Consider the following 25,492-nt stretch of genomic DNA (forward strand, 5'->3'; position numbering starts at 1 on the left):
GGTGAGACCGCACCTGGAATATTGTGTGCAGTTTTGGTCTCCCTACCTAAGAAAGGATATACTTGCCATAGAGGGAGTGCAGTGAAGGTTCACTAGGCTGATACCGGGGATGGCAGGACATGTCGTATGAGGAGAGATTGATTCGACTGGGCCTGTATTCACTACAAGGTTTACAAGAATGAGAAGGGATCTGATTGAAACGTATAAAATTCTAACAGGGCTAGACAGACAGGATGCAGGGAGGATGTTGCCCCTGGTTGGGGAGTCTAGAACCAGGGGCCACAGTCTCAGGATATGGGGCAGGCCATTTAGGAATGAGATAAGGAAAAATTTCTTCACTCAAGGTGGGGTGGTCAACGTGTGGAATTCTCTACCATAGAAGGCTGTGGAGGCTGGGTCACTCACTGAGTATGTTCAAGAAAGATATTGATAATTTTTTGGATATTAGGGATATCAAGGGGTATGGAGAGAAAGTGGGAATATGGTGTTGAGATAGAGGATCAGCCATGATCATATTGAATGGCGGTGCAGGCTCAAAGGGCCGAATGGCCTACTCCTGCTCCTAGTTTCTATGCATAAAGAAGAATGAGGTTGTGTGTCAGGAGAGACATTGTAAGATCTAACAGAAGTGTGCGAAGCCTCCAGTATTTATGCATTAAGCCTGCTGTCTATACCGAAGCTGGGAAAAGCCACTTTGAATTCTACTATCCAGGAGATACATTTAAAATCTATTTTTTTTTAATAGTTGTTTTAATGGAGGTGTAACTGGGAGCCAGATTAATTAGGGATTTTAGGAGTTATTATAGTAGGAATTTGTAGACCTATGTATGTGCTTGAAATCTTTTCTTTTGTTAATAAATTTTTAAGTTGGTTTTTAAAAAAAATCCCTGAAGTCTTGGTGGACTTATTACTTCTGAATTCAGGGCATGCATCTCGAAATAAGTACAAATTGCAAAATCATTGTGATAGCACAATCAAGTTTCCCTTGTGGATTTGATCCGCCTGGCACACATCAGCTGCTGCGTCATAACAGATGAGGGTTTCAGCAGATGAGCTGAGATAGGGGTGAAGTTGGGCAATGTCATGGAGGAAGAGATAGCTCTCTCCTGTATCCTTTGAACAGCTGCAATATCCTATTTTCAGTGTGGGGGATCAGAATAGTATGCGTTCATACCAATGATTCATCAAGTGGGAAGACTACAATACTACTCTAATATTGACCTTTTACTACATCCCAACATCTGATTTTCTCTACTCACCGGTGCCGACCATTGTTGCAATACTTTCAGTTTGCTCTCAATCAGGATCCACAGGTTGCTTCAATTTTCAAAACACCTTTTTTCCCCCATTTAAGTAATCGTCCCTTCCTGGATATTTTGTCCCTACGTGAAACACTTTGCATTTGTTTACACTGAACTTTACCTGCCATCCACCTGTTTGCCCAACAGCCAAAGTTAATCAATTCCTGCTTGGGCTTACCCTCCAGTTTTGCATCAAATCCTAATTTAACTGGAGTGCTTGTGATTTCTAAGTAATTTAAGTAAAATATAAGCAAAAGACTTAAAACAGACCTGAGGACCCCAATGGTCACATTTTGCCAAGCTGATGGTAATTCTTGTGCCACCAATCTCTGTGTGCTATTGACCAACCCAATTACTCAACTGTTCTAAAATATTTCTGCTGATTTTTGCTCAGGGAACGCATCTCGAAATAAATACAAATTGTAAAACCATCGTGATAGCGCGATCAAGTTTCCCTTGTGGATTTGATCCGCCTGGCACACATCACCTGCTGCATCACAACAGATGAGGGTTTCAGCAGATGAGCTGAGATAGGGGTGAATTTGGGCATTGTCATGGAGGACATTGCCCTGAATTCAGAAGTAATAAGTTCACCAAGACTGCTGATTTTTGCTCTCATTTCCAGTATCAGCTTTTCTAGAGAAAATGGACCAAAGGCCTGACTGAAGTCCAAGTGCACCACATCCACTGCCTTATCCTTGATCAAATTCCTTTATCGCACCTTCAAAGAACATCAGTAAATTAGATTGGTGAGACCGCATGTTCATGAATCCATATTGGCCATCTTTTATGATTTTAGTTCTATTAAGATGCTCCATAATCTTATTTTTAATAAGGGATTAATACCTGTAATGGATGTCAAACTCACAGGTCTGTTATTTCCTGAGTCATTATTGCTTAAAAAAATAGGATTTACATCTGTCTTTCTCAAGTCCCCAGGCACCTCTCCAGTACTCAGTAATTTCTGAAGATTTTGTGAGGTCTTGAAACTGCTTCCCTCATTTCCTTAAGGATCCTTAAATGTATCTTTTCCGGTCCCCGAGATTTATTTACCTAAAGCTTGCACAGTTGTTTGGCAACCATAGTGGCAGCAGTGTGAATTCTGTTTGCAACAGCCTGTAGTTCATTTTTAGACCAACTAAGTTATTTTACGTCTCCTTGGTAAAAACTTTTTAAGCACTTTTGACTCAATTTGTTAATCTGATTTACAAGTAAATTACACCACATTTTCCTCTTAACAGCTGAAACCTATTTCATCAGCAGTGACGTGACCTCTCAAGTGGATGTGGTGTACTTGGATTTCAGTCAGGCCTTTGGTCCATTTTCTCAAATGAATATCTTTATTCATTAATAGCAAGATGAAAGTGTTCGATATTAGCTGAGTCAGAGAGGCTCCAACCAGGCACCTTCCTCAACTATCCATTGTTACGACTGAATTCTGTTCGACAGCAATGTAATAAAAATGAGATAAATATGTTTGTCTGTGCAGGATGTTCTATTCCTTCCATCCTCTTCCCATAGGCCTGCATTTTCCCCTTCTAGTATACATCCAATAATCTTTTGAAAGTTATTATTGAATCTTGTTTCAGCAACCTTTCAGGAGATGCATTACAATTCAAAATTTTTGAGTAAAATCAAGTCTCATCTCTCCTCAGCTTTTTTGTCAATCATTTTAATTGTGTCTTCTGATTACCAACCCTCCTGCTTGTGGAAACAATTTTTCCTCACCTATTTCATCCAAACACCTCAGAATTTTAAATATCTTCATTAAGTTTCCTCTTAAACATTCTTTGCTTGAAGCCTCTCATCCTTGGTGCCACTCAGGGTGCTTTCTAAGGGAATTTTAATTGTTCATGTTCTGGTAGTGAGAACAGTCACCTGTTACTTTTAAGCCCTTGCCCCAAATCTAATATCTGCCTCCCTATGCAGCTGTAAAGGGAGAGCCATTCGGAAAATATAGGTCAACTACAGCAAGGCCATCTGGAACGTAGGACAAACAACATGCTTTATGTCACTGTAAATGAAAAGAAAGTAAAAATGCCATGCATAATTTAGATGAGACTATGTGCTGACAGGAATGACTGGATAAGGAAACCAGAATTGCCACTGGAATGGGGTGACAGTACACCTGCTTTATCAGTAGCCATGGATGTCCATAAGAAGTGGCAATTTCATCCTAGACAAATACAATTTGAGCGCAACTAATGGGGATCGATGATTTGAAAGAAAACTCCAGCTGGAGATGTGGGAGGACTGGATCTGCCTAACTTGCCATTCCAAATTAAGAGGGAGCACATTTGCTTGAATTCTTAAAAATAAATTCAGATAATATGAACTGAAGATGTCTGAAATATAGGTTAGTACATTTGCTTTAAGAATGCCAACTCCTCCTGAAAGGATCTAAGGAAATGGTGACAATCTTTCCATTACCTCTCGAAGAGCCCATAAACCTCTTTGGGGGATAAAAGAGCGGGGAAAAAATAGATTTCTACAGGAATCGCTTTGCTGCAGAGATCTGCACTCACGAATGCCTAAAGCCAGAGGTTATATTTTTTCAATTACGTTATCACGATGAAGGTCCAATGTTTGTTCTGCAAGAAGCACGAAGGTTCAAAACAGTTAAGCAAAAATATGAATCAAGATGAAGGCAATCAATAAGGTTGCCAACTTTGAATTATAAATGCCTAAAGATTGCAAGTGAAATCAGGATCTGAACAAAACAACAGTTTTGAGGTAACTGAGAATTACTGTTGCAGAGGGAGTGCAATGACTTCAACACAATGAGGACGTAGGGAGGTGATAAAGTATGTCGGATAGGGCATATCTGAATTTAAAGGAATGAGAGAGGAAATTCAAAGAATCAATTACCAGAAAAAATTAATTAGAATAGAGGTGCAGGACATGTTGTTTCTCGTGTCCTGTCCAAAAGTGTGATCGGAGTGTCAAAATGGACTCCTAGATATGGGAACCATATTCAGGTCTTTATTGGGTTTTTTAGACACAGGTTTAGCAATTAAGATGTGGGAGATGCCCTTAAGATTAGAAAGGTAATTAAGATGACAATTGATGGTTGAACTTGCAAGAGACCTATAAAAAAATCCTTGGACAGTACTTAAAAAAAGCTTTCACTGTCCAACTTCAAGGCATGCAAGATACACTGCAATCAAGTGATTCTACTCGCTGAACTACAAGAAGAATGAAGATTGTATATGAGAGCATGTTAACTGAAGTTGATGAATGTGGAATGGAATGTTGAAAAAGGTGACAGGATTGAATAATGATGAGTAGAGAAATCATTGATAAAGAGGCTGGTTGGGTGATAGACCCTTAGAGGATTCTTTGAGTTAACGGCAATCAGTTCAGATAAGGCAGTTTTAAAGGAAATTAGGCAGCCATGAGCACGTGTGCAAAACAACATAAATGGCAACTTGTTCAGAGCTGCATGGTGCCAGACCCAATCAAAGGTCACCTTAAGGGCAGCAAAGTCTTAACATTTACAAGCAGGAGAGATCCAGGGACATAAAAGCAAAATAAATGCATGCTGGAGATATGAAATAAAAACGAGAAGTGTTGGAAGAACTCAGCAGGTCTGGCAGCATCTGTGGAAAGGCAAACAGAGTGAATGTTGAGTTCAATATGACTCTTCTTCAACTCAGCTGGTCTGGCAGCATCTATGAAGAGAGAAACAGAGTTAACTTTTTAAATCCAATATGACTCTTCTTTGGAACTGTTCTGAAGAAGAGTCACATTGGACTCAAAACGTTAACTCTGTTTCTCTCTTCATAGATGCTGCCAGACCTGCTGAGTTCTTCAAGCACTTTCTGTTTTTATTAGAAATCCAAGGACACTGGCTTTCACTTTAGTACCATGTTCAAAATAGAACATTGTGCTGTTTAATACAAACAATAAGAAGGGAAATCACAGGTCAGAGACATACAACAGGATATTGTCTCCTTTTAGAGAAATCTTGCATCCAAAGCCTACAGCCTGCGTTCCTTGTGTCTCCTGATTTTTCTATACCATACAGGCATAGTGAATTATACAGTCCAATAAACAGAGTAAAGGACAATCTGCATAGTGAAATACTAGCTTGGTGGTGATAAACAGATATTGAGGTTAAAATATTGGTGCATGGATAGGTTCTGCTATTGACAAAATACATGTCATTATTATTTTACTGTTACTCCTGTCAAAGCACACCAGTGTTAATGGATGCAGTACTGATTTGGTTCATACCATAACTGGAAGCTAGGAAACTCATTGCTGAAGAATGTCATTTTTTTTTAAAGGAGTAAAGTAGTTAGGTAAATGTGAATAAGCTCTGTAAATAGATAAAAATTTAATGGATAGTATCTGAGGCTGGACCAGGATGCTAAATGTACACTATTGTCTAAAACAATTTTGAGTTCAGAAACCTAAGGCATTTCATCTCGAATGGCTGTTCTTTCAGAGAGCATCTAATTCATAACATGTGGATGGGATGCATCTATAACAGACCACACTTTTTATGGCGTTACGGTGCAAGTCTATTTGAGAAGTCATGGATATGCTGTGTACGTTGGAGAGTTTGATACAAGCACCTTATCTTAAGATTTTCTGAAGTAGTACATCTGGAGAAAGCATTAGTTTCTGATTAATTCATAGGATGCTTGTGCTGTTCTGTTAAATCATAATTCTATAAAGCATTGTTCACTGTATAGACAGCAATTGATGCTAGCGGATGGGACAGATAACAATGTAATTGCTTTGTCACAAGAAAGAAGCCAATAGGACAACTCACAACAGCAGCTGAGGTATCTGAAATGGTTAATTAGCTACTTCTTAAAACAATGTTTGTGATATTTTACTTCTGGTCATATTTAATATTTGCTTGTTGAATAAACTAATTTCATAGGACACGACAGAGCAACAACTAAGTATTTTAAACACAGATTTAAAATAAAGTTGCTATTTTTCAGTTGTCTTAGCATGATGGCAATTAAATAACATCTATAAGATTTGATTACAGATTCATCTTCTTGTCGGATTAGTCTTTGGTAGAGTTCAGTCTGTTATTATAGAACCATAATGAAGCCTGGGACATTCAAGGTTTATGAAATTTCCTGAGAACCATACAATTTTGCTGCTGAGCTAGAATCAGTTCAGAATGCTCATGAAAGGTTACATGGATAAGATTCTCCTTCAATTAAGTCAAGTTAGATAATGAAATGAAACAACGGAAACGAGATGCAAAGTATTGTTGAAATCCTTTTGAATTGTATGGATATATGATCAGCTGCTGAGCCATTTGGAGTTTCTAATCAGGACTGGTGGGTGAATGGTTGGGAAATTACGACCATCTGGGTTTTTTTTTAACTCAAGTTTCAAAATGAAGTTGAAAATTATGAAGGGAATCAGCTGTGCATCTTATCAAGAAAAAAATAAACTTGTATTTACATAACACCTTTCAGGAACTCAGGTCACCCCAATACTTTTACAGCGTATTAATTACTAGACAATGATACACTTATTTAATCTGCCATCGAATCTGAAAAATATGATCGTGAAAAGGCACGTATGGAAAAGCTAATATAAAAATAGTTGACAGGATGATCGGAGTACAGCTATTGCCATTCAGGAAATGCTCAGGGTTCTGTGCAATTGTACACGTTAAAGAACAAACTTATTTATTTAGGACCTTTCACATCCTCAGGATACCCCAAAGCATTTTGCAAGCAATAAAATACTTCTGATGTGTATTCACTGTTGCAATATAGAAAAATGCAACAGTTGATTTGCACAGCTTAAAGTCCCAATGAGATAATGATCAAATAATCTGTTTTAATGATATGAATTCAGGGGTGAATGTTGGCCCGACCAAGAAACCTTAGTTTAACGTTTCATCTGAAAGACAACACTATCGTGTGCAGCACTCCTTTAGTATTGCACTGTTGCCAACCTAGATTAGGTACCCAAGCCTCTGGAATGGGGGCTTGAACCCATGGGTTTGGCATTTCAAACAGAGTGCTACCACTGAACCTTGTAAAAGGCATTTCAGGTGCCAATGTTAAGTTTTTTAAGATTTCAGTGCATTATATTTCTGTTATCCAACTTGAGACCCCTCACCTATAAAAGAGTAAACATTTTATCTCACAAAGCTGTCGATTTAGCCATAATCATGGATTAATGGTCAGCTCAGCAGATGTGTGACTAGTTATTGCTGGATGTTGGATGCAAGGAAAGAAAAATGTAAAGAAGATCAGCAAACAAGGAATAACTTGCATTTATATTTCACCTTTCAGGATGTCCCAAAGCACTTCACAGGCAGTGAAGTTTTTTTTTAAGTATAGTCACCATTGTATGGAAATGGCCAAATGAAATTCATCTCAAACTTCAGGTAACTCAAAAGCCAACAGGAGGCACCTTTCTCAAATCCTTACAAGTTATTTCTTTTTCTGCTCTTCCATTACATCAGATGCTTTGTGTAACTGTATTTCCCATATCACCAACAAGTATGGGGTTCATACAAAAGATAGGTTTTTTATTTTGTCTATAATTCGAGATTAGTATCTTTCATAAAAGCTTGAACATTCTTAGATCAGTGAAAGGCAAATTAACAGCAATTTTTAAGCTCTTATTTTCCAGTATTGTCCTTGACTCTCACTCTATGCGGTTGAGCAATCAGTTCAGAAAAATTTGTCCACTGAGTTACTATTACAAATTGATGAGTCATGTAATTGACAATAAACTTCAGTACAGTTGCTCACCAAAATGCATGTAAAACAGAATAATTACCCCAAATGTCTTGCTTGTCTACCAGGGTACAGTTGCACTGCAGAGTAACATGTAAGTGGACCTTGATCTCAGTCAGGGGAGGGAGGCAATGCTTGTAGGCTCAAATCACAGTGAGTCTATTTGTTCAATCCAGGCAAGCTTCCTTGTACTCGGGTTCAGAGAAAGTGACCCAGGACTTGGTTATGTGCTCACCAATTTGCTGGGCTGGGAAGGAAGCCCAAAGAGACAGAAAATTGTAGACTAAAATAAAATATAAAAGCTAATTTAAAATAGATGGGCACATTGGACAACTGTGCATGTGACATACAGAATTGGAAAATACATGATATTCATATCTTGAATACAGATGGGCAATTTTAAGATTATAATTTCACTAGATTACAATGATTAAGTATGGCTGTCTGGCTGTTATTGCTTTTGTTTGTTAAATGCAGATTCACTTTGCACCTTTGACAATTTGTCCTTATTTTAGTCTTGCCAAGCTGCTTCTGATGGACCACATTCCAAATCATTGAGTGGGTGAATAAATTGTCACTCCAAGTGTGTATTGGCAGCAAGAGGCAAGTGCCAGAAGCCTGGTGAGGATATCTCTATTATCTCCCTCTCCTCCGGGGAGTTAGTGGAAAATGCAATAGATTAAAATGGAGCCGGTGGGAGGAGATTTCCTATCTACTTGATACTTCTATTGGTAGGTCTCCCACTTAAACCACCACCAAGCCAGCCAATTATTTTGTCACTTTTTTGATTTATGAAACCCTTTTAATCCATGCCAGCTGACTTTCTAATTCTGCATTTACTTAATCAGCAGTTTGTTGATTCAAGTCAGTCTATAAAGTCTATATAAAGCTTCCTTATACATTACTCTGTCTCATTATTACAGTTCAATTAAACTATCAACATATAACACAAAATAACTGACACTGATCAAATTCTAGTTGCTCAAAAGGCATTATTTAGAGCTGATAACAAGGGCCGGTGGACTATTAAATCAGATTAATGAACAATAATAGTTTAGCTATTTTCAGACTGGATAATTAGCTCAAAGGAGTTTTCTACATGCTTCAAACATGTTGCAGCAATTGGGTATTGAGTCAGCAATAATACTCACCATTAACATATCAACACCACCAAGTACTCCAAAAGCAGAGCTCATGTGACCCACCTCAATCTTTAAATGATCATACCACATTCTGTTAATCTCAAATGAAACATGTTTAGATGTCGAATATCTCACTTGTGGGTAACTAAAAGTAAGTTAGGGAGTGATGGTGGCATAGTGGTAATGGTCTGGTAATCCTGAGGCCCAGGCTAATGTTCTGAAGACAAGGGTTCACATCCCACCATAGCAACTGGCAGATTTTAAATTCAATTAATAATCTGGAATTGAAAGGCTCGTCTCAGTAATGGTGGCCATGAAACCATTGTCAATTTTCATTAACAACCCATCTGGTACACTTTAGCTCTGAAGAAGAGTCATACGGACTCAAAATATTAACTCTGTCTTTCTCTCTACAGATGCTGTTAGACCTGCTAAGTTTTTCCAGCATTTTCTGTTTTTGTTTCAGATTTCCAGCATCTGCAGTATTTTGCTTTTATCATCTGGTTCACTAGTGCTCTTTAGGCAAGGAAATCTGCAGTCCTTATCTGATCTGGCCTACATGTGATTCCCGACCCACAGCAATGTGGTTGACTCTTAACTGCCCTCTGAAATGGTGTGACATGCCACTTAGTTCATAGGCAATTAGGAATGGGCAACAAATGCTGGCCTTGTCAGCGATGGCCACAGCCCATAAAAGAATAAATATAAAAAAAGTATATCTGGGAATCATTTTTCATAACACTTGACTCCACATGCTACCTCAGTCTTGTTGAAACCTCAGCTAACATTTTTATTTTTGCTTGCCAGCAGACTGTTACTGTTTCAGATTATGCACTATTAGGCAAGGAACGGGACTTGATCTTCAATGAACTCACAAGGCCAAGTGGTTTTGTCACTCTAATGTATAGTATTACATTACGAATGACAATTAACATTTGCAGAGTAAACCTAGTAATTGTCAGGGGCACATCAATTGTGATCAGTCTATTTCTTTTGTACTCCAAATTCCTTGACTGAAATTTGCACTTAACCAATGCTACAATTTAACATAAACAGTGAATGGCTGGGAGCAAACAAAAGGGCTCTGTAGACTTGTCGTCTCTTCCCAAATTTGTGGCTTTTTCAATTTCAGTCACAGTTTAGTGAAGCCTGCAATTATAAGAGAAGCAACTACAGACATTTCCATTCTCTGTTGAATTTTTAATGCAATCACATTAGAGATGTTATGAAATAACAGGGATATTTTGATACTGCTCGTTTTTTTTTAGTAATGTCACTGTGCTGTTGCATGTAAAAATATCACAACTTTTACAAGGTAATTATGGATCAAGCTCAGTATTGGAGAAATGATTCATTAGCTGTCCAAGGGATCAATTGGGCAATACAAATATCTTCAGCCAATCTTAACGTATGCATTGGCTTAATATGGTTCAAGGGTGGAGCCACGCCAGGCTAGATTTGATATAACATTTTAAACCATATGACAATTGACAAATCAAAAACCTGAATGAGAGTTCATTAATAACTGCATTCCATCAGACCCACTTCTTTTGTTTGATCTTCCACATGAACCTGGTGCCAAACACTGTATTACCTTTGATCAACTCAATTCTGACATCAAGAATCCTTTCAGTTGCCCAGGCACCATTTCCCCAATCACAACTCCCTCCCTGCTCTGTTCTCTTCTACTATTGTGCCATTTCTAACCTCCTCTTCTCCTTTAAGGTGCTCAAAAATTTCACCGTTCAAATTCTTTCAGCTTGGTTTTCATTCAATCACAGCACCAACACTCAATAACATCCTGTATTATTGTGCCTTCTCTGCAGCCCTTGATATAATTCACTACCACATTCTTATCGATCTTAGTTACCTAACTCCCACACTGTGTACGTCATAGTTAAATTTCTGACTACTCTGGTTCTGCGCTACCTTCCCTTCTAAATTTGGAAACACCAAGTGTAGATGTGTACGCAGACGGCGTTTCATTAATAACTCCAACGGTGTTGAACCCGTAGCTGAATGTGGTATTGTACAATAACAAGAGAAACCGGGAAAGCTGAGATTCCAGAGTGCCTTCCGATTAACTTCTTCATACCAGACTTAAAAGTTTGTACAGCCCTCTCCGTTGGATCATTCGATGAGGGATGCCAAGGAGCTGTCTTTATATGGCGGATTCCATTCAGATCCATAAATTTCTGAATCTTGGTGCTGGTAAAGGCTGTACCATTATCAGAGAAGACAAGTTCAGGTAGGTCATGTATGTTGAAACAGTGACATAGCTTCTCAATAGTTGTGTTCAACGTTGGCATTTTGACTTCGTATACATCCATCCATTTTGAATATGCATCTACAATTAACAAGAACATGGTACCTAGGAATGGTCCTACATACTCAACCCAGGATTGACCAGGGTACTCCCACGGATGCAGGAAGCTGAAACAGGAAACTTCTGTTGTTGCTGACAGTGCTTGACCATGCTTTCACTGTCACGGTCAATGCCTGGCTACCATACATAGCTTTGCGCAAGCATTTTCACCTTTGATATGCCTGGATGCGCACTGTGGGGCCCTGTCAAGAATGACTCTCTATCTTGTGATGGGACCACAACTCTTGAACCCCACAACACAATTCTGTCTTGACAGCTTAATTCCGTGTTTCTGGCATGTAATGGTCCCAATTCTTCAGATACAGGCAAGTTTGGCCATCCTTGCAAAACAAAGTCTCTAACTTTCGACAATATTGGATCTCTGTCCAATTTCTAATTTGTTTCGCACACACAGTCAAAGAATCTAAGAAATTCAATAATAGCACTAATTCTTGTGGAATGGGAGTATTTACAATACTATCTGATTTTAGGTGTAATATCTTGGACCAGTCAAGTCTTATCTTCTGTAGCCAATCTCGACCTAAAAGACTGGTTCCCTCCCCTTTTACAATTATCACAGGCAGTTGGGCTGTCTGTCGCTTGTAACAGACTGGGACAGTGGCAATGCCCTTGACTTAAATAGATTCTCCCGTGTAAGTTCATAACTTAGCGGTTGTCCACTCCAAGTTCATTGGCTGTCTTCCTTCATTTTGGTACCTGAAAGTGTGCTCCCCAATCACAGTAGTTGAGGCACTGGTGTCCACTTCCATACATAGTGGCTTCTCATTTACTTGTACTGTCACCGTAATAGGCTCAGTTTTCACAGCAGTTACATTATACAAGGAGTACACATCAGTATCAGCAGCTTCAGCCTTTGCTGTACCTGTTAACTTGATCATGTTTATTTGCTGTCTTGCAGGCTGCTTCATCTTTGTTCGGCATTGTCTAGTCACGTGTCCCTTCTTATGACAATAATGGCATTTTGTCTCTCTGAATTTACAAGTATATGCTCTGTGGTTACCTGAAGTCGTCGATGAAGCGTTTCTGTTAGGCTTCTTAATGTTTCTTACAGTGGTCATTGAATCGTGCTTTAATTCTGCAGGTCTGGTTTTCGCATTGGCAGCAGGTGCCCTCCCCACATGAAGTAAGGCACCATTATCCATGTGTTGCAAAGTCTGCGAGTCTTTCGCAGCGCTTTCCATGGCGCAGGAGATTTCTAGGGAGTGCTTAAAGTCGATATCGATTTCGGCAAGCAAGCCGCACTATATGGCATCGTCCTTGACTCTGCATACCAGTCGGTCGCGCAGTATATCGTTTAACACATCCCCAAAGTTGCAGTACTTCGTTAACTGTTTGAGGTTCGCCACATAGGTTGTGATGGACTCTCCTGGGGCACGAACTCTTGAACTAAATTTAAAGCACTGCATTATCATGGACAGTTTTGGCTGGAAGTGTGCTTTCACTAGGTCCACTAACTCACCATACGACTTGGAATCAGGTTTGCTTGGGGCATGTTGTGAATCAGGTTGCATGTTTTACTGCTTCATGCACTTTAGAGGATTTTTCTCAATAGTTTTCTTTGGCAGTTATTTCATTTGCTACAAAGTAAAATCCGAGGTGCTCAACATACTGGCTCCAATCTTCAATATTAGCATCATTTGGATCGATTCTTCCAAACGGTGGTATGATTTGCGGGTGGTTTTTAAAATTCGATTTACTCACAGTAAAAGGGCAAGGTGCACAGTTGAAGTTGATTTTACTCTCGTCACCAAATATGATGACTTGATGGAGCAGGTTTCGTAAAGAAACAGTAAAACTTTATTATGGAGACATCTCGGAGTTCTTGCACTTAGACCCGATCTCTCGTCTGAAAGACTCAGTCCCCCAGATTGCCCATGCTAACAGTTCACTGGTCGAAGCACCCGCAGTACATTACGTGACCCATGATTGACAGGAGGCAGGGACAATACATACAGTTCCCACAATTAACCATATCCAAACCAAGTCTTGATCTATATTAATAACTGAGACTTGAGTGGGCAGGGCACAATTTCAAAATTTTCAGCTGACACAAAACTTGAAAGCATTGTCAACCGTGAGAAGAATAGACTTCAAGAGTTAGACAGGCTGGTGGAATGGATGGACACATGGCAGATGAAATTTAAATGCAGGGAACTGTGAAGGTGATAATACATTTTGGTAGGAAGAACAAGGAGAGCGAATATAAAATAATGGATACAATTCTAAATAGAGTGCAGGAGCAACTGGGCCTGGGGTATATATGCCTAAATCAGTGAAGATGGCAGGGCAGGTTGAGAAAACTATTAATAAAGCATACGGGATCCTGGGCTTTATGAACAGAGGCACAGAGTACAATGTCAGGAAGTTATGGTGAACCTGGTTATAAAACACTGATTCAAGCTCAACTGGAGTTTTGTTTCCAATTCTGGGCAGCACACTTTAGGTAGCATCTTAAGACACTTGAGAGGATGCAGACAAGAACCACAAGCATGGTTCCAGAGATAAGAGACTTCAGTTACATTGGTGAAAGTGGGGCTCTTTTTAGAGAAGGGAAAGTTGAGAGGATATTTGATGGAGGTGTTCAAAATCATGAGGGATCTGGACAAAGTAGAAAGAGAGAAACTGTCCCCATTGGTACATGGGTCAAAAACCAGAGGATACGGATTTAAAAAGACTCGCAAAAGAACCAGAGGTGACTTGAGGTCAAACTTATCTTTGCAATGAGTGGTTAGGATCTGGGATGCCTGAGGTTGGGGGTGATGGCAGATTTAATTGTGGCTTTAAAAAGGGGACAGGAAATTATCTGAAGGGAAAAGATTTATGGAGCTATGGGGAAAAGGTGGGGAGTGGGACCAGCTCTCACAGAGAGCCAGCATGGACATGGTGGGCTGGATAGCCTCCTTGTATGTTGTACTTATTCTATGATTAAAATTTAAAGAATGCAAGCTAGCCAAACCCCCTTTTACCTCCTCAATAATTCTGTCTACCTTGGATCCCAGTTCACACCCACAGTGACTGAAACTCTAATCTATGAGACTGCTCCAGGCTCTACTGCTAATTGGCCTCCTGACCACCATCCAACAAGAATACCAACTCACAGAGAACTCCACCAAACTAAGTTACCTTTAAGTATTGCCCTTAACTTGCTGATTTTCAATGGCTTCCCAGATCCCAGAGCATTGACTTCAAAACGCTTAACCTCATTTACAAAGCCCTCTGGAGTCTCACTCCAAATAATCTGTTCAACCATCAGCAGCCCTTCAGCCCAGAATAGTCACAACACCCCATTGAACTTAGTTTCACAGCCCTCCATGATCAACGCCAAGAACCTTCAGTCACAAGGCCTCACACACTCTGAAGTTCTCTTTTCAAAGCTATTTGCCCTTTGCAACATCTTCTTCCACTTCTGTAAACCTTCGCAAAACCTTACTGCCAACCTTAGGCACTTTCCCATAACTGTGCTTGCAATCTTCTGCTTGGTGGCACATGCTGCTTTGAGAGTTTTGAAATGCTAAAATGCAGTATGAGTGTAATTTCTATATACAGTGATAAGCATGGCATTGCTCACACACACTGGTGCTGTAGTGCGGTATGGGTTTTCAGGACATCACCCCGTGCTGCCTTGTTAGCTGTGTTGTTGCAAGGGACTATTGGGTGCAATGCTGCTACTTCCTCAGAAAAAGAACTAATTTCTGGGAACTATTATCACAGGTTAGGGGTGCAGGTTCTTAATCCTCTCAGCTGCTATTACTGTATATCCCAGGTTATGAACACAGTATAAAATTAAGAGGGAGTCATATCCTCAACTAACTTAACAACATATCAGTGGGTAACAGAAACAATGGGCTCACCTGAAGACAGTCAGTGCGAAGAAACAATGGGCAAAATTCTTACCTCAATGGGTGGGCGGGCACCCGTCCGAAACGGGGCCCACCGCCATTTTGAGTGGGTGGGCCAATTAAGGCCCATCCAGTGGCCTGACCAACAGAAAGCACTATGCTTCCTGTGCTGGGGGAGGGGTGGAGGGAATCCCCATCTGTCAAAGTGCGCTCTTTTGCGCATGCGCGTGAAAGAGCGCACTGCTCCCTGAGGCAAAGTCCTGTCTCAGGGAGATTCGTGAGAGGTAAGTAAACTCTAAAAAATAGATAAATATTAAAATTATTAACATGTCCCCCTCATGTGACAATGTCACACGAGATGGGACATGTTAATAACAAACACATAAAATTTATTAAAGTTTTAAAAAACTGACATGAAACTTCATCCCGCCAGTGGATGAAGTTTCATTAATAATCTGCAGCCTGCTGGGGCTCCTGGCCTGCCCGCCAGCCTTAAGGTTGGCCGGGCAGGGTGTTTAATAATGTTAATTAGCCTGTCAATGGCCTTAACTGGCCATTGACAGGTCGGCGGGTAGACAGCTGATTTCGCTGTCCGCCCACCTTCATGAACATTTAAAAGGACCGGGATGACATCAGGGGTTCCTCCCGACATCATCCCGCGTCATTTTCCCCTCGGCGAGTGGGCCCCGATCCCAAATCGCCGAGGGGAAAATCCTGGCCAATATAAAAGTTTGCATATAAAGACTCAAAATGAACTTGCAATATCAGTATTCAACAACAACTTAGTTATTTTTTACATGATTAAATGTCTCAAGGCTCTTCACAGGGGCATTACGAAACAAATTATGACATTGAGCCACATATAGTGATATTAGGTCAGATGATACAAAGTTTAGTCAAAGAAGTAGGTTTTAAGTGTTTAGTGCAAGGTTTCAATGAGTGTCTTAAAGGAAGAAAGTGAGACAGAGAGGTAGAGCGGGAGGGAATTCCAGAGCTTGGGGTTTAGGCAAGTGAAGGCATCGCCATCAATAGTGGAGTAATTATAATTGGGAATGGGCAAAAGGCCAGAATTAGAGGAGTGCAGATGACTTGGAGGGTTATAGGCTGGAGGAGATTACAAATAAGAAGGGGCAAGGCCATAGGGGGATTTGATTTAAAAGGAGGATGAGAATTTTAAAGTCAAGATGTTGCTTGACTGGGAGTCAATGTAGGTCAACAGCACAGAGGTAACTGGGAAACAGGACTTGCTGCATGTTAAAACAGGCAGCAAAGTTTTGAATGATCAGCCAGGAGTGCGTTGGAATAGTTGACTCTTGAGGTAACAAAGGCATGAATAACAGCAGCAGATGAGCCGAGACAGGGATGAAGTCGGGCGGTGTGACAGAGGTGGAAATAGGTGTTCTGAGTGATGGCATGAATGAGGTTGGAAGCTCATCTTGGGATCAAATATGACACCAAGGTTGTGAACAGACTCACTTAATCTCAGACTATTTCCAGAGAGAGGGATGGAGTTGGTAGTTCGGGAACAGAAATTGCAGCGGGGATTGAAAACAATGGCTTTTGTGTTCCCAATATTTATTCTATAAATCTAGAAAGAGGTGAACAAGAACAGCACTGATCTCTGAAGAAGAAGCATGTCAAATTTCACTATCTGTCATGGTGGGATTCGAACCCTGGTCCCTAGAGCATTACCCTTGGTTGCCATACAATTTAACTTATAAACATATAATACAAGGGACATGCACTTTTCCTTCCTTTCATTTAACTGGATCAGACTTCAATTAAAAGAGATCATCAAACTCAACACACTCATCAGTTGACTGTAACAGTGGTTGGAATGCTCCCCTGAGACGTGTTTGGTGGCAGGGGAGCATTTAATCAGGTGGGAGGGTGAGTGGTGGGGACTCCTCTGCCTTCCTGCCTCTGCCAAATTGAGTCCATGGTGGGAAGGCCTGGACAGCTTTCCTGCCCTGTTGATAACTTTTCAAAAATTTTAAAAATTCATTCATGGGATGGGGGCATTGCTGGCTAGGCCAGCATTTATTGCACATCCCTAATTGCCATTGAGAACTGAGTGGCTTGCTAGGCCATTTCAGAGGGCACTTATGAGTCTACCACATTGCTGTGGGTCTGGAGTCACACGTAGGCCAGACCAGGTAAGGACAGCAGATTTCCTTCCATAAAGGACATTAGTGAACCAGATGGGTTTTTACGACAATTGACAATGGTTTCATGGCCATCATTTGATCATCAGATTTTTTATTGAATTCAAATTTCACTATCTGCCATGGTGGGATTTGAACCCTGGTCCCTAGAGCATTACCCTTGGGTCTCTGGATTACTAGTCCAGTATACCACTATGCTACCGTCCTCCCTGCATGAGACCCTTAAGTGGGCATTAGGCCTCATCTCACCACCACTGGTATCCATTGAGAATGGGTAGTGGACTTGCCATGTGGAAAGTTCAAAAACTGGCTTCCAAGGGATGGGCATGGGGGCTCCTCGTTCAAAGTGCCCGATCGAGGGACCTGGCATTGGAAAGGGAAGAGCCCACAGAAAACCGCCCTCCTGCCCTAGCTGCTGGCACCCCTCCCCTCACGACCTCCACCCGTGATTCCCCCTCCCATCATCACTCCCCTATGGTCTGGTTACCTTGGCGATCCTGGAACTCAAGTGGGTGCATTAGTGGCACCAGTCAGTGCCTCCCCAGTGGTGCTGCTGAGTAATGAACAGTTGCCAGGCTCTATTTGGCTGGCAGCTTTCAGCAGGTGGGTCTTCCTCAGGTGAGCTAAAACATCCCATTCACAGACATATTCCAATGAATTATGGTGGACATCTTCCATTTTTTCCCCTTCTATTAAGAAAAGTTATGGCGGGTCGAGGGTAACAGTCTAGGTCAATAGAGTTGAGAAGATAATGTGAATCAAATTATGGGCTGCAATATAAACTTGTGTTCTAAGGCTTTCATATTCTAAAAGGAAAGGAAAAGGCAAGAAAGTTAAGTAATTCACAGGTCTGAGTTCCTTGGAAAGAACTGAGTTACAATGGGACACAGAACATTGAGTCGCCATAGTGAGGCTGGAAAAATTCGAAAAAGGGTATTGGGCAATACATGTGGAACTTGGGTGGAATATTGAGAACATCAATGATTATGATAGCAATGATAAAACACAGAGACTCTAGAAGGGTTGTGTTCAAAATTTACTATCAATAAAATACACATCATATTCCATTTTAAACAGACGGTACATTGCAGATTATAATACCCATGGGATTCAGTGAAAAGTCAGTGCTATCCCTCCTCAAAATATAAGGGTAGGGTTGTTTGTTGAAGCTCATTTGTCTTAGATGTACAAGGAGAACTGGAGTAATTTGCCATTGTTTTGTAAATTCAACCAGGAACAGAAACATTCCAGCAAGCACCAAGACTAAAGTTGTCATTTAAAATGATCTTTTTAAAGTGACCAAATTTCACAAACAAATGGCTGGGTACTTAAATTCAACTCAGCATTTATCATGGATTAAACAGGAAATGCAGGCCAGTGAAATATGTGCTGAACTGAAAGTAAAAATACTGCCAGAATGACATTTCGCTTAATTGCATTTTACAAGGTGCTGAAGCCATTAGCGACTGACAGCACATAGGTAACATCCTGCGTACATGTGAAGGCACTGACCATGAAAACAACCAAAGCTGACAGAAATTCCTCTACATTACCATGGGTCAGATAGATCTAACTGGACTGTGGCATGACATGCAAGTCTGAGCAGACTCCACCAGGTTTAAATTTCTGTCAACATTAAAGTATAACCAGAAGGATCAGCATGCCAAGAAAAGCACAGGGAAAGGCTTTGTTGGTTTCACTCTTCTTTTTGATGTGCTTGATGTGTATAGGAAAAGCATCTGGAAAATGGGGGGAAACATCTGGGAAAATGGAGGGAAAACATAAAAGAATGAAGTGTGGTCTGTGGAAACCATCAGATAACGAGAGCAGTGCTGACAGTTACCAAATAAAAGGTCTCGACTGCTCAGTGTGTCAATTCAGCATTAAAAGGCCACATGCTGTTAAGTGCTATGAAGTGGCAGAGATGGGTGCAGGCTGCTCCATGTAAAGCAGAGGAGACATCTGTCAGTGAGATTGCTTGCAATCTTTACTACATCTGGAAGCTCTTTTACAAGGATCAACATGAGACTCTCACTATCAAGTAGCAGATCTATAATAAAAATTCAATTTAGTTAATATGCAAAATGATAAGAGATTCCCTTACACAGCAGTGATCAAAGATAACCAAACAATTTTGGAGATTAGCTTTATGAGCACACCGTACAACATAAGACCAATGACTGAGTTCCCAAACACAACAGACTGCTCAAGGAGATACCAAATATTGCTTGCCCATCACTCCTGTCCTCGCTCAGCTACGTTGGCTCCCGGTCCCCCACAAAGAAAGAGCTAAATATAATCTCTCTCAAAAGGAGAGTAATATTCTCTTGTGCAATGCCTCTTGATGAAAGGCTCACAAGGGAACTGTCTGAGATCTACATGCAGGTCATTCCCAATTTTCTCCCTCTGACATGTAGTGAAGTATATTTCCAGCATCCGCAGTAGTTTTTTGTTGTTTATATTTCCAGGGGTGCTGGCAACTCCAAGCCCAGAAAATGACTGACGTTGGGGTTGTTCACCTGAGTCTCTTGACTTGACCCCCACACATATATATTCCCTTAATTTTTGGCAGTTATTAATCTATGATTAGGAGCAGGAACCCTCATTGATTTTTTTTCTCATCCATCCAGGCTAATTGCAACATGTTTATCATTGGCCTGACTAAGATCAGGTGAGGACATTAGAGAAGGCAAAGCTATAGATCTTGCTGATCACTACTGTCTTTTATCATGGTACAAGATACTCTTATCTCACCTGATCCTCTGTAGGGTGGGCATGAAACTAACTGAAAAAAGCACAGATATCAGAAATGTTGCTGCTTCGCATAAGGGTTGCAAGTACTATGGGGAATGAGCCCAACAGACCCATGACAATATTAATTTGTTTGTCCCTCTGCCTCAGTTTACAAGTCAAAACAGTGTCTTAAAAATCCACAACTGTTGTCTTCTGTAACAAGGCAGTCCGCAAATCAGCCAACCTAAACTCAGCGAATCATTTTTTGTGTCGATCCCCACATTGTTTATGAGCAAATGGTTGATGGTGGAGACATTCTATGAGCTGCTTTGTGCGACTTCGAAATTTATAATTTGACAGAAATGTGAAGGATGCATCCCAAATCCGTGTATTACATGATTTCTCAGAATAGACAGAAGTGCTGAAAAAAATAATCAATATTTAATGTGCTCTCAACATAGGCTGAAAGTTCATGATTATTTTCCAATACAACATGACATAGTCAGATTAGTTGGCCCCCACTCCCCTGACACCAGCTGGAGGAAGCATTTCACACTACGACATGGTACCCCTGGTTATACTGGGCCCGTGTTATCTTGTCCATCGGACATCCTTAACAATGAACAGAGGTATTAGACAATTGGGGGAATCAAACCCTGCCTGATTCTTGTGCACTTTAAGGAGCAGAAAACCTTGAACTATTTTACCTCAGACCAGGGAAGCTGAGGTTAACCATCCTGCTCCCATTACTTTTAAACTAAGAACTGATTAGGGAGTTTTCCATAGAACGTGCAGTTCAACACAGGAAATGATTGCTGTTTTACGGTAGCTTGCAGAACAAACACGAGCTACAAACATCATGGCAAAATAAATCATCCAAGTTTATGTCTGCCAAAGACAGTCAGAAATAAAGATAAAGGAGGAGAACAAAGAGGAAAGAGAGAGAGGAATTGAGATCGAGAGAGACAGAGTTTGAGAGAAAGAGATAGGTACTGAGTTATCATATTTTCCAATGCTGACAAACTGCTTTCCTTCTTTATCAAATGCAGGATGCACTTGAAACTCTGCCTAACTAAAAATATTACCACCTTTCAATTCTTATATTTCGACATTTGCCTCCAATAAATCTATCACATGATTTCAGAACGCTAGTGCAATTTAAAAAAATACTTTTCCGAGCAATTGTTTTTTCTCTTTCCTCTCCATCTCGCTTCAAGACACTGATTTCTGCAAGTTACAATTTCATGAGAACCAGTCGCCCTTTTGGCATCTCACCTAAACATCCATTATTTGTCTGTGAGCAGCATCACAGGGAAGAGTGAATACTGTTCTCAACAAGCGCAGAAACGGGAGTACGTCATTCAGTCCTCCAACCACACTTTCCCCGATTCAATTAGATCATGGTTGAGGGTTGTCCATTTACCCACCTTGTTTCCACATCTCTTAACATCCTTTGTAACAATCTGTTGATCACAGCTTTGAAATTTTCAATTGACCTCAAGCCTCCAGCTTTCTGGGGCTAGAGTTCCCAATTTCTACTACTGTGTGTGAAAAAATGCTTCCTGGCATCATGCCTGAACAGCTTAGTTTTAATTTTAATGTTTTGCCCCATTGTTCTGGTCTCTCCCAACACATCATCCCTTCATCCTCAATCTGTCATACATCTTCATTGCCTTCAGCTATTAACACCCTAAGCTTTGGAATTCCCTTTCTAAACCTATTTTTCACTCTTCCTTGAAGTTGCTCCTTAAAGCCCATCTCTGATGAATCTTTTGGTCACTTCTCCTCATGTTTCTTTGAGGTTTGCCATCAAATTTTGTTTGATATTGCTCCTGTGAAACAGTTTGGGACATATTACCACTTAAAGGCATTATATAAATGCACCGAGTCATTGTTATATTCAAGGGAATACAAGCCTAGACATCAGCACATGTACACTTGCAACCAAACAAAAATCAGCAGTGGTAGTTGATATTTTTTCTCTTCCTAGCCCAGCACACTGCAAATTGGAATAGGCTAACTTAGAATGCAAGCATAAATTCAACAATGATCAGCTTTCTCTCAGGGAATTAAGGGATATGGGGAGCAGGCAGGAAAACGGAGTTGATGCCCAAGGTTGGCCGTGATCATACTGAATAATGGAAAGGCTCGATGGGCCACATGGTCTACTCTTGCTCCTATTTCTTGTGTTCCTGTTGGAAAGGCAGGCCAATAAATTGAGCTTATAGTTTATATTTGTTTTCTGATAGATGGGACAGTAATCTGCCTGTCTAAAATTTTTTACTGTGAAGAGAATATTACCAGGGAGAGTTGGGTTGACAGAGCTCAGGAAAACAGCAAGAAACTAATACAGGATGGAAATTTTCTGAAATGTTGTCACAATGCCAAACGATCTACCAGGCAGAACAACATAACATACGAATAGTCACAATTCAATCTAGATAAAGGATGAATTTTGAGATGTTCAAAATCTCATGACTGTATGCTGAACACACAATGTATTTTTCTAACATTTATGGAATTTATAGCTTAATGCTATCCTTATGATGTTGCCTTTGACAATAAATAGAACATTGCCTCTAGGAGTTAAACTGTTGACATTAATGAAATATGTTAAGGTGTTCCTTTCACTGAACAAATCATTTCATGGCCTCTCAAGGTGATTTCACTATTGCCCTATGAGAGCAGGCAGTACTTAGTAGAAAAAATGCCATGTAATAGAGACGTTTTAATAAGCAGCACAATTTGCTGTGAAGCATTTGTTGAAGCAATGACACTTGAACAGCAATGAAACTAAGAATCATTTGGTAGGGAGAAAGAGGAAAAGGAGGCAAAGTAAGAGAGGCACCAGCAGAAGCAGTCAGAAAGAGAGAGGCACAGACACACAAACATGGCCAATGAAGCAGAGCAAGAGAGAAGGAGCACAGAAGCAAAAAGATAGATGGGGAGCAAAAATGATGAATGAGGGGGAGGCAGAGCCAGGGAGAGAAAACAAAGGTAGAGTCATGGAGAAAATGAGGCAAAAGCAATGCTATAACAAAATGCCATCTATTTATCTACCTAAAAAAGCAATAAAAGGGAGAGGAATAAAGAGAGAGAATAAGAGAGGCAGAGGCAAAACAAGCAAGAGAGAGTAGGAAATGAGACAAAACAAGAGAAAGGAAGAGCAAAATCAGAGAACAAAAAGATGGAGGCAGAGTGAGAAAGAGAGAACTATATGAAACCCAAAAGCAAAGTAGAACAGAAAGAGGGAGGAAAAAGAAGAAAAATGGAAAAAGGAGACAGGCAGAGGCAGGGAGGGAGAAATGCAGAAACAGAAAAGCTGAGTGAGCAACAGAGAGACAATGTGAGAGATAAGTTTCACTTCTGAATGTTGAAGCCTAGTCAAAAGAATTCTCCATGACTTGCACTGGCTTTACTGTGATTGAGGCAAGGCAAGGTGAACAATGGTGCAGGATCCTCTCATTTCCTGTTGTGCACTGGACTATAACCAACCAGATTTATCAAACTGAGGCAAATGAGGTTGAATGACAGTTCTAACTGTGCTGGTGCAATACTGTACAGAATCTTTTTCAACAGCTGACCTCAGATATTGTTCACGGGAAAGCATGACAAGCTAACCGGTAGATTAATGATACGCAAGTGTGAATTCTTGTCACAAACAAAACAGGATTTATTCCAGCTACAAGAAAAATCATTTCAGCAAAGTGGTATTTTTAGCTGAAATGAATGGCAATCCATGCTGCGACTAACTCATGCGCAGAGAATCCTGTGTGACACACTTACAAATTTATACTCATCCCAGTGCTTTTCAGAGACCCACCACCTTGTGTGAATTTTGAGTGCTTTGTCAAAAAATAGCAAGATAAAAGAAAGATACAGCTATGTGGACAATTGTGCCCATGTACGACCTTTGTTTCCCTTGCATAAGTTTCTTGATTCCCACTGTACCTTTCACTTTACCAGTCAGTCTTTCTTTTTTAGAATTTTTTGGTGTGAATTCATGATTGCAGTGAGGAAGTTCAGTAGTAGGAAACGGAGCAGTGACAGCATGGCTGAAACAAAATAAAGCTCCATTGACTCCAAACCAACACAATGTTCAATAGCCCTCACCTGAAAAGAGAGCTTCATATTACACTGAGAATTTTCCCATTTTACTGATCTTGTGGCTTCTATAAGAAAGGCTGCGAAATATAGTGCTGTATGATGGGCTGCTGGAGATGTGGACTCAGTGTCTGTATGCACTAGGATCTGAGCTCAGACTGAGTACGCTGATTGCATGGAGAGCCCTTTCTTATAGTCACACTCGATTCAAGCCCAGGCCTTAGCCCTCAAAAGACAATGCCATCCTTCAGCCACCTGGTCTGAGGGAGCTTTAAGTCAAATCTAAGGTAAGGGGAACTGGCGCTTCTGTGAAGCACCTTGGGACATTTTACTATGTTCAAGGTACAAGCTGTCATTTTTGTTGAAATACACTGTCGACTGATGGACATAACCATGGCAAAATCAACAACTTGTTTAAAAAATGGAAAAGCATCCAAGACTTTGTCGCTGGTTGCAATTTGAAAATTGCTGGAAATTCAAAAAGGTTAACTTCCCAATCTGCACAGGATACAATTGGAAAGCATCGTATGTTTTGGTCAGCCACAGATTAAGAAATGCCATTTGGATTTCCCAGCAGATTTAACACATCTTGCATTGGCACAAAGCCTGTATTTGTATTTGAAGAACCACTCTAATAGTAGTCGGCTTGCTTTCAAAGCACTAACTAATTCCAATCTATCACTGATTGCTTATTAAGGTGCTCAGGGATCCAACTAGGTTGCTATACTTTGCAAGTCTTTCTTGGGCCCCTCACACAACACATTACTTCTACCCATTGGGCTGTCAGGGAAACAGTATAGAAATAATTCAACAACTAGTACAGGATACCATAGAGTAAAAGACCTGAAGTATAACCACTGAATGCAGTGAAGCACTTAATTTGAAAGGAAGACAGTGGTAAGAGGGAGACAGTGGTGTAGTGGTAATATCACTGGACTAATAATCCAGAGCACCAGGCGAATGCATTGTGGATATGGGTTCAAATCCCGCCACGGCAGCTGGTGGAATTTAAATCCAATTAATAAATCTAGAATTATAAAGCTCATCTCAGTCATGATGACTCTGAAACCATCATCAATTGTCATAAAAAC

General features: G+C 40.4%; 1 protein-coding gene and 1 long non-coding RNA gene across 3 annotated transcripts in view; one reads left to right on the top strand and one right to left on the bottom strand.

Annotated features, from left to right (window-relative positions):
- Positions 1–25,492, bottom strand: part of atf6 (activating transcription factor 6) — a 367,278-nt gene that overhangs the window by 19,488 nt on the left and 322,298 nt on the right. The window lies entirely within an intron of this gene.
- LOC144692556 (uncharacterized) overlaps positions 20,200–25,492 on the top strand; it is a 29,421-nt gene continuing 24,128 nt past the window's right edge. Inside the window, exon 1 of the long non-coding RNA XR_013579345.1 lies at positions 20,200–20,235. This is a non-coding gene — a long non-coding RNA (uncharacterized LOC144692556). The remainder of the gene's footprint in view (positions 20,236–25,492) is intronic.

This window comes from Cetorhinus maximus, chromosome 17, assembly GCF_964194155.1.
Source record: "Cetorhinus maximus chromosome 17, sCetMax3.hap1.1, whole genome shotgun sequence".
Lineage (NCBI taxonomy): Eukaryota > Metazoa > Chordata > Chondrichthyes > Lamniformes > Cetorhinidae > Cetorhinus > Cetorhinus maximus.